Here is a 10,885-nt window from a genome sequence, read left to right as displayed (position 1 = left end):
GGGTGGGAGCGAGGTTGTTGTAGCATAGTGGATTAAGCCACAAGCTACAACATTGGTATCCTATGAGTGTTCAAGCCTTCAAGTCCTGGCTGCTTCACATCTGATCCAGCTCCCTACTAACGCATCTTGGAAAGCAGAAGACGGCTCAAATTCTTGAGCACCTGCCAACCACGTGGGAGAGCCAGATGGAGTTCCAGGCTACTGCTTTAACCTGGCCCTGTCGTCACTGTTGAAGTCATTTGGGGAGTGAAACAGTGAATGGAAGATCTCTTTTTCTCTCTTAAAAAAAATGGACATCTAAAATAAATGCAACTGTAATCCCAGAAGGAGGAGAAAGAATGGGCAGAAAGATTATTTAAAGAAATAACGATTGGTGACCAACACAATGTCCTAGTGGCTAAATCCTTGCCTTGCAATCGCCAGGATACCATGTGGGCAGTGATTCATATCCCAGCTGCTTCACCTCCCATCCAGTTCCCTGCTTGTGACCTGAGAAGGCAGTAGAGGATGACCCAAAGCCTTGGGACCCTGCAGGACTCCTGGTTCCTGGCTTCAGATTGGCTCAGCTCAAGCTGTTGCAGCCACTTGGGGAGTGAAGCAGTGGATGGAAGACCTTTCTCTCTGTATCGTCTTCTCTCTGTAAATATGACTTTCCAATTAAATAAATCTTTTTTAAAAAGAAATAATGGTTAAAAGAAAAAAAACAAAAAAATAAAAAACAAACAAAAACTAATGGTTGAGCATTTCCCAAATTAGGATCAAGCAGAATAAATATGAAGAAAACTGTAATTACTGCATCATAGTCAAACTGTTGTGAACCAATTAATTGTGAAAAATATGTTGTGTTAATATGAGTTGTGACTAATATTAGGGGAAACTGGGTGTAGAAACTTCTCTATTAATTCACAAATTTTGTTTTGTAAATTTGAAATATTCTTAAAAGACAAAAATCAAAAACTTTTGAGAACAAAGATGAGAAAATCTTGAAAGCCAAGGAAGAACAATACTGCATCCGATGATTCAAGTTACCATTTTGAAGAATAGAAAAAACTAAGGTGACAGTAGCAAAACATCTCTTTACGATTTACTTATTTGAAAGGTTGAGTTACAGAGACAGGAGGAGAGACAATGTGAGTGAGAGACAGAGAGAGAATCTGTCCATTTGCTGGTTCACTCCCCAAATGCCTGCAACAGCCAGAACTGGGCCAGACTGAAGCGACAAGACAGGAGCTTCATCTGAGTAACCCATGTGGGTGCAAGGGGCCCAAGTAATTGAGCCATCTTCTGCCTTTCGGGACACGTTAGTAGAAAGTTGGATAGGAAGTAGAGGAGCTGATACTCAAACCGTGACTCCAATATGGGATGCTGGCATCTCAGGCAGAGGCTTAATTTGCTGCTCTGGCCCCTGGAAAAGTATTTTTAAATTGCAAGGAAAAAAACTAGTGTCAACCCAGACTTTTATGTTCAGTAGAAACATCCTTTCAAAAAAAAATCTATTTACTCATTTGAAAGGCAGTTACAGAAAGAGACAGAGACAGATCTTCCACACATGGTTCTCCTCTCCCCTGGCCCAAAACCCCATCACTTCCCTTTCTTCAGCTTGCTAATTCATACTCCTCCTTGACATCTAGGCTTAGATGCCACTTCCTTGAGAAGCTTTTCTAATTCCATGTTCAGATTACATCCTAAATGTGTGTCTTGTAGTCCCCTGTGATTCCTTTGTCTTGGCACTTATGCTGTAAGTAACTGTTAGGCTACATGTGTACTCCATTAGACCATATACTCCATGAGGGCTGGCAATTTGTTTTTCTTGATGGCATATCTATACTTCCTGCCACATTATATGCACTCAATGAATATTTATTGGACAAAGGAAACCAATTCCACGTTTTCCTTTCTACTACACCAAGATGCCATCATGGAGAAGGAGGTCCTGACACTACTGAAAGATGCACTGCTCTCTTACAAAACTGTATGGGGAAATCTACCATTCATTAAAAAAGCTACCATTTCATTGAACTATCACCATTTTCCTATGATTACATGAGGAATTAATGTTTGAGAGCAATTTATATGTGCTTAACATAGACCCTTCATAATTAATGTTTGTACAAATCCTTATTTAGTATAATTTCAAAATAAACAATTAACAACAGAGACATGTTTAAACTATGATATATACAAGTAATAGATTATTATGCAGGCACAAAAATCGTTATTTAAGAGCTCGTGTTACCATTTGACAACATGCTTGTATGCTGAGTGCAATCAAGAGTACAAAATTGGGGCCCAGCACACTAGCGTAGTGGTTAAGGTCCTCACCTTACACGCGCCAGGATCCCATATGACCGCCGGTTCTAATCCCAGCAGCCCCACTTCCCATCCAGCTCCCTGCGTGTGGCCTGGGAAAGCAGTGGAGGACAGCCCAAGGCCTTGGGACCTGCACCCGCGTAGGAGACCAGGAAGAGGTTCCTGGCTGCTGGCTTAGGATTGGCTCACCTCCAGCCATTGCAGCCTTTTGAGGAGTGAATCATCAGAAGGAAGATCTTCCTCTCTGTCTCTCCTCCTCTCTGTATATCTGCCTTTCCAATAAAAATGGATAAATATTTTAAAAAGATACAAAATTGTATGTACAGTATGATTATACCAATTCTTTTTAAATCCAGGCAGAAAGAAAAAGAAAAGAAATACAGCAAAATCTTAATTGATTTTCATTGGGTAGCAGGACGTTTAATCTTTTTCAGGATTTTACTGGTTTTCTTTAATAAACATGCATTACCCTTATAGTAAAAGAGGAGCGGCTTATTTTATGACAGTTTAAAATAGAAAGTCTCAGAGTTGGGAGAAGTCTCCTGGTTCACCAAGGCACAATCATAAGTAAAGAAGACCATGTTTAAGCCTTCTTTCTCTTTAACTTATATCTTAATGGCCTGATGCCACTTACAGATTAACTGAATGTCTAACTTTGCTGAAGGATGCTATAAGACTGGCCCCAGGAAAAGAAAGGGGATCAGCGGTGGAAACTGCCAGAGGCAGGAGAAAGGGGACTCAGTAGAGATCAGAGAAAGTAAACACAAAAAAAAAAAAACAGGAAATGAGAGGGAGAGGGCAAGGCAAAAGGATAGGTATACTTTCATACATTGGTGCCCATATGAAAAAGGAGCTAATGATGGATTTTATAGGCATAGCTAGCATATTTTGGGGTTGTTTTATGATGGGTTGTATTAAGAGTGTGCATATTTATGCTTGTGATCATCTTGCTAGTCTTCCAAGAAGCAGACTATGTATTTCTTCAGCTCACATCATGTGTGCTGTCATATCTTCCTGATACTGCCAGAGAAGCTCAACTGGACACCAGATCTGGACACTCTGGAGCCTACTCTGGGAGAAAATTGCATAATCACTTGCCTATCTATGTGAGCTATAGATTTAGCGAGCCACATGGGACAGTCAGGAACCTTCTGGGTGATAAAAGAGATCTGGATGGGGATTCAGGGAGTCCCAGAGGCATTTAGGGAAAACAAGAATGTAGATCAGTTCTCGCTGGGTCTAAACCCCATTTATGATATGCAACTCAACTAAATGAACAATGCTGGCTGTTAGCCAAAGCCATTTTTGTAAGATGTTTATATTCTTTTGTTGACTTTGTGTAGGACTTCTGTCATCCTTGAAGCTTTTAGTGGGCTAGTAGGATGACTGATGGGGGATTTTAGTTTATTAAATGTCAACTGAGGGTATTGGGATTAGAAATTAATTTCTTCATGCTTTGAATAGAATTAGTTCCCAGAAAGAGGTTTCCTTGCAACCTTGTCTTTTCTGTATGATAGCTCATCTACAGGCCAGGCACAAAAACATTTAACCTTAAAAGAAAGACATGTAAGAGAATCAAGATTACCTCTTAGCATCATCCATGGATCTTTAGACAGTGGTTGCAATTGTTTTACAGCCCCTTCCAACAAAACTTGCAACATAAAGGATTGTGGGTTTCATGACCACATGGTAGAATCTTACACCATTTAATACTCTAGACACAAGCTGCAGAGGGAGAGAGAGAGAGAGAGAGAGAGAGAGAGAGAGAGAGCGCAAGAGATATCTTCTATCCACTCGTTCACTGTCCAAATGGTCACAGTAACTGGGGATGAGTCAATCCAAAGCCAGGAGCCAGAAACTCCATTCCGGTCTTCCACCTAGGTGGTAGGAGCCTGAGCAATTAAGTCATCATCTACTGCCTTCCAGGAACACTAGCAGAAAGCTGGATCAGAAGCACAGACTACTGAGGACACAAATAGGCACTCTGATATGAAATGCAAGCTTCCCAAGTAGTGGAACTCACTGCACCACAGTGCCCAATCATGAAATGTAATCACTTATATAAATGTACACGTGTATGTGCGCACACACACACACACACACATTGCTACAATTTGAATGTTCTCTAAAGTCCACATGCTACAAAGTTAATTACCAGTGCAACAATGTTGAGAAACAAGACCTTTAAGACTTTGAATAAGTCACCAGGATAAAAGGGATCAAGGTTGTTGCCAGGAGAGTGGTTTAGTTACTCCAAGAGTGTAGCCCTTATACAGGATGAGTTTGGCTCCCCCTCTCTACCTCTCCATCAAAGTCTTGTCATGTGATGCCTTCTGTCACTTTATGATGCAGCAAGAAGATTGTGGGCAGATGCTGCCCCCTCAATCTTGGCCTTCCCAGCCTCCACAACCATAAATCAAAGGAACCTCTGCTGTTATTTATAAATAATGCAGTCTGTGGTGTTCTGTTATAGCAGCAGAAAATGGGCTAAGACTACAAAATCCCCATATAAGAGCATTTTTTAAAAGGCCTGGTTAAAGAACCAGGACAGTGGTTGTTTCAGGAAAGGGACAAAGGTCCGTAGATTAAAAGTACAAAAGGATGTATAACTTTCTCTGAAATATTTTGCATTTTTAGAGGAAAATATATTCATGTATTAGCTGCATAATTATAGTTACTAAAATAAGACAACCTTTTAAAATTTAGCTAATTTGAAATGGAGAGAGAGAGAGAGACCTTTCATCCACTGACTCATTCTCCAAATGCCCACAACAGAGCCGGGAATTGCATCCTTATAGGTCTCCCATGTCGGTGGCAGAAAACTACTTGAACCATCCTCTGCTATGTCCTGGGTGCACATCAGCAGGAAGCTGGAATCAGAAGTAGAGCCAGGACTTAAACCGGAGCACTCCAATATGGGATTCAGGTGCCCCAAGCAACATCTTAACTACTACACCAAATACCAGCTGTTGACACAAATTTATATATACAATATAAATATAAACATGTAAAAATATGACAGTGAGAAAAAGAAGGGAAGTCAACAAAACCTTAATGAGAGTTGTGGAAAGATGGTAAGATTGTGGCTAATTCTTTTCTTTTTTTTCCTATTTATAAAAGGTTTCTTATTTTGCAGATAAAATGTTTATACAATTAAAATTTAAAATATATCATTCTGGCTTTATGCTACTGGCATAGTAATGCTATCATATATTAAGTGTAGCTCTTTTATAAAAAAAAGATTTATTTATTTTTATTGGAAAGTCAGATTACAGAGAGGAAGAGAGACAGAGAGAAAGATCCTCTGTCCGATGATTCACTCCTCAAGTGGCCATAATGGCCAGAGCTGAGCTGATCTAAACCAGGAGCCAGGAGCCAGGAACCAGAAGCTTCTTTTGGGTCTCCCATGTGGGTGCAAGGTCCCAAGGACCTAGGTCGTCCTTCACTGCTTTCCCAGGCTACAAACAAGGAGCTGAATGGAAAGCAGGGCTGCCAGAACATGAACCAGTGCCCATATGGGACCCCAGTGCATTCAAGGTGAGGACTTTATCCACTAGGCTACCGAACCGGATGAGCATAGTCCTTCTTATTTTCATTTTTATTTAAAGGTCATAGAGACAGATGGGAAAAAAAAAACTTCCATTCACTTGTTCACGCCCCAAGATCGTGCAACAGCCAAGACTACGTGACGTTGCAGCCAGGGACCCAGAACTCAAGCTGATTCTCTCACATGGCAGGATGAGAGACCCAAGTACTTGAGCCATCACCTGCTTACTCACTAGTTACACATTAACAGAAAATTGAATCAGAATTGGATTAGCTGAGACTCAAAATAGGCACTCCAACACGGAATGCAAGCATCCCAAGCTGCAACGTAACCACTGGGCTGAACACTTGCTCTGATGTATAGTTCTTTTCTTCTAATAATAAGTTTATTTTTGATGACATTCACCTAGTTAAGAAGGGTGCATGCCCATGTGGACCACCGATTAGGGTAGGGAGGATCAAGAAATGAATGAAAGTGGATGAGATAGCTACCTCCAATGTCCTTTTTTTTTCTTCCTATATCTGGGAAAGTGGGGGGGGGAAGGGGGAAATGGCCACTGTTCTCAGCAAGCCAGCAGCATCAGTTGAGGTATAGTTCTTAAGAGGCAATTGGCTCTGACATATAATAGTGTCAGAAATATCAACCTGACATTATTTAGGTAAAATATTAATCATCCTTGGTGACATTCTCCAAAATTCAACTGAACAATATAAAAAAAACCCCATTCTGTGAATTTGTTACTTGTAGCCACCCTAAGACCCTACAATGTCTAATACCACAGATTCCAGCTGGAGTAGTTTGAGACTTCCCTTCTCCTACTCAGGCCATCTGACTGGTTAAAGGCTCTGCAAATTGTTCACACTTAAGAAAGCTCTCCAGAGAGTAAACAACCACCTACAATGCTGGAGTCCTGGCTGCTCTACTTCTGATCTAGCATCCTGCTAATGCATCAGGGAAACCAGCAGAAGATGGCCCATGAGGCAAATCTGCACTCATGAGACAAATCTGTATAAATGTCCTGGCTTCTGCCTTCAGTCTGACAATCCTGGCCATTGCTGCCATGTGGGGAGTAAACCAGAGATGGAAGGACTCTCTCTTCCTCTTCCTCTCACTCTTCCTCTACCTCTCCCTTTCCCTGTAAATTTGCCTTTGAAATAAACATTTTTTAAAAAAAAAATCACGTTGCTGTGGTGTAGAACTCACATCCAAAAAGTACTCCCTAAGAAAAACATCTGGATTTACCTGTACCCATCCTCCGTGCAGACAGGAGACAAACTTCAGTGCTGGGAACAACACTGGTCAGTCTTTTCAACTTTCAAACCCGAATGGTAACTCTTGTCACCCAACCACCTGTTCATCTGGCTTCCAAAATGTATGGATCCTGCTTCAGTCAACAACACAGCGTACTAATACTCCCGGCCTTCAACAGCGAATAAATGGAGTTGGCCTCTGACATCCTGTCAAAAGTCTCACTGCGGGGAGGGATATTTATGGAATAGATTGTAAGGAACATTCTATCCATGCACTTCTTTAGGTGGCATTTTAAGTTGTGTCCTCAGATCAAGTTAGAGCCCCAGAAGGTTACAGGCCGAAACCATCTGTGCAGGGACGCATACAAGAAAGTACTAGGAAAATCTCTTCCGTGTGTGATCTGAAGCTGTCAGAGAGGACATCGACTCTTACATTAATCTCACATGAGACACTGCTTGTGGAATTTAGTACCAGCAGTGGACCACTAAACAGTCATTAAAAATCAGAATTATAAGGGACTAACTATGAAAATATGTTTGTGTCACAGAAAGCAGAACACCAAATGGTAGTTGGATTCTTGTTGCAGCCTTGTGAAATTCTCTGTGCCTGTGGACAGGACTGAAAGCTGATAGGGAGAGATGAAAGTTGTATGAGGGCCACAGGATTGCTTTGCTGTTTCTCAAAAAAATTTTGTTTGTTGGAGCCCTGTCTTTTCAAATGAGGGAAAAAAGAATTTAGTGGCGAGAAAAATCTCCCTCTATCTTTCTTGAGGAATTGCTATGCTTCTCTCTCTGATAACAAGGATTGTGTAATTTACTGCATTTCCTTCTTTCCCCCTGACTATCCAAAAGGCTGAATTTAATGCTCAGTCATTGTACATCAGCTTCCTCTTTCTCTCCATGCCTCTGATTTTCTCTATATATAATTTTATGACATTAGTACTCTTCTTTGGTAAGCTGTTGCAAATCCCTGGTAGAGAAAGGCAAAACAGAAAGCATTTCCCCCCGTTTAAAAGTTAAACACAGTCATAGTAGATGGGGTAGGGGGGGCATTCAAGCAAGTGAAAGGGGGAAAAGGTAGCCACTGTGCTCCTGTGCATGTGTGTTAACACTGATTTTTTTAAGCAAAATAATGACAATGTAGAATGTAAAGTATTACATCCTGTATTTTCCATGTAACTTGAAAACAAGCACATTTTTGTGTGTTGCATACCCTGCTGGTTATAACTCTGGTAAATATGATGTAGGTAAGACTTTTGATTATTGAAACCAGAAAGGTCCACAGCAAGGGTTAAAGTGGAATCTTGAAGGTCTCTCAAAATCAGAGGGCTCATCAGGGGGATGTTCTTCATGGAGTGGGAGGAACAGGAGGAAATTTGTGTGGATGTGAAGTGTAAGCTCAGTACAGCCCAAGGGCAAAAGGGAGGACAGTGTGGGGGCTTCCACCCCACTTGGATTGGGGATCACAGGAAATGGAATGCTAGAGTTTAAAGAGACTTTGCTGATACTTTCTTCTGATCTTTACAAATGAGGAAACCAAAGGCAGAAGAGAATTAGTTTGTACATGTGGGTTCTAGAGTCAGCACTTCTGAATTTGTGCCTCTGCTCTACAACTTAGTAACTCCATTCCTTAATCAGGTCACTTCACCTTTAGTCTCATTTTCCTCAGTGAAATAAGAATGGGAATAGCTTTTGAGTTTCTAATGCTTATGGCGTAGATTGAATCAGATAACTCATGTAGAGTGCTTAGTATGTTGCCTAACCCATAACAAAAATCCAATAAATGTCACTATTAATTATCTGTGTAACTAGTATCATATTCAACTAGTTAGTGTCAGAACCATGACAAGGATTCAGATCTCCTGATTAAAAACTAGTGCTCTTTGGGTTGCACTGAATTTCCTTTAGGTTACAAAAAAAGACTAAACATTGTCTTAAACTCAGTCACGGGTCAAGCACTGAACTGTGGTGTATCCAATAAAGCCACAGGCTGCAACGCTAGCATCCCATATGGGCACCAGTCTAAGTCCCAGCTGCTCCACTTTCAATCCAGCTCCTTGCTAATAGCCTGAGAAAAAGCAGCACAAGACGGCCCTAGTACTTGGGCCCCTGCTACCCATATGTGAGACCTAGGTGAAGCTCCTGGCTACAGGCTCCAGTCTGCTCAGTCCTGTTACAGTCAGTTCCAGGTGACCCTGTGGATGGAAAAAATCTCTCTCTCTCTCTCTCTCTCTCTCTCTCTCTCTCGCTCCCTCCCTCTCTTTGTTGCTCTTTCAAATAAATCAATAAATCTTTTTAAAAAGTCAACCACTGGGAACAAAAAACTAAACCATGGTGCCAACTCAACAAATTTATTCAGGGCTAAAATGTGAGTACTTCAGTCTGGGGTGTACTTTATGCGAAAGCACCCAGCCTGGTGTCTGGAAATGTTTATTAACTGAAGAGGTTTTTAAAATAATGATAGGACTTGGGAGGGTGGCTTCTAAGACAAGGACTAGAAATCTTTCATAGAAAAGGCTCAGGGAAAAAGATAACCAAAAACTGCAGCCTGCATACGGATCTGAGAAGATCAGGGACAAGCAGAGGTTCTGCTTGCTTGAGAGTCCTTGAGTTTTTTCACTGCGATTTCTGTTAATCCCTCCATCTTTTCCTGTGAAAGAATCCTGTGAAAACTCTCAGCAAGGGTTGTGTATTTTTTTTTTTCAGAACTAGGCAAGGTAAGAGAGAAGTGGGGAAATGTCTATCTTAATTTGAATGAATAGAGCCGGTTTGGCAGCAGGATTGGGGGGTGGCACCCAGGTGGCAGAGTGGGTGGTGGCAGTGAAAGAGGCAAAAGAGTCGAACTCCTATGACCTTCAAGAGAGGAAAAAAAAAAAGTGGTGAATGGGGAGCCATTTGAGAACATAAACTCTGAGTTTTCAACTGGTGAAGCCCACACCCTTCACATACCGCTGTATCTATTCATAACTTAGGACTCCAGTGGTTTTCAGAAGGGCCTCCTGCTATTTCTCTTTCCTGACCAATGTCTCCTCTCCTTCCAAGGCCACCTCGCTGTCTCTTAACTAATGTATGTGCTAACACTCCCATGGCAATAAGGTGAACAGCCCTGAACTCTCCTCTCCAGCTGCATGTTTTCAACTGACAGCATTTTTACCATCCCCCAATCCTTTAACTCACCTTCCTAAATCAACTGGTCTTATGGCACATGATTGCTTTTATTTGGTCAGGATTTCAAGGTAACAGAAAAGGCTCAACAAACACCTCTTGTTTGTCAAACAGATGCTTACAAGTGACTTCGAAATATTTGTGGGAAAATGGCATTAAAAGATACATTTTGGTGTGAAAAACAAGTCTGAAAATTATGCACAGAATTCTTCAAAAAGTGTATGGAAATGCACATTATAGGGGAAAGAAAAACATGCTTGGATTTCTAACTTGCACCGAAGCCAATTTGTCATTTCATTTTTCCACCCATGTTTTAAGTATCTCTGTATCATCTGATTGAGGAGACAATCTCATGAAATGAAAAGCCGTGGACCACAAGCACAGAATTCAAGAACACAAACTGAGTTCACTGAGGTTCTGTATAGAAGTGATCTGTCAGGTTGGGCTAGTTGGGGGAATGTTTCCAAGAGCATGTAACTTTGGAGCTTTGAATTAGAATTAGGTGATGGACATGAGTTGGTGGAGAGGTGGACTTTTTCAAACAGATTCACAAAGGCAGGATAGAACTCAAGCCAGGACAGGTGCCAGCCCCACCCTGCCATTTCAGTGTCTC

This window comes from Ochotona princeps, chromosome X (genome assembly GCF_030435755.1).
Source record: "Ochotona princeps isolate mOchPri1 chromosome X, mOchPri1.hap1, whole genome shotgun sequence".
NCBI lineage: Eukaryota > Metazoa > Chordata > Mammalia > Lagomorpha > Ochotonidae > Ochotona > Ochotona princeps.
The sequence above is the reverse complement of the archived record's forward strand: the minus strand, read 5'-3'. Positions refer to the sequence as shown.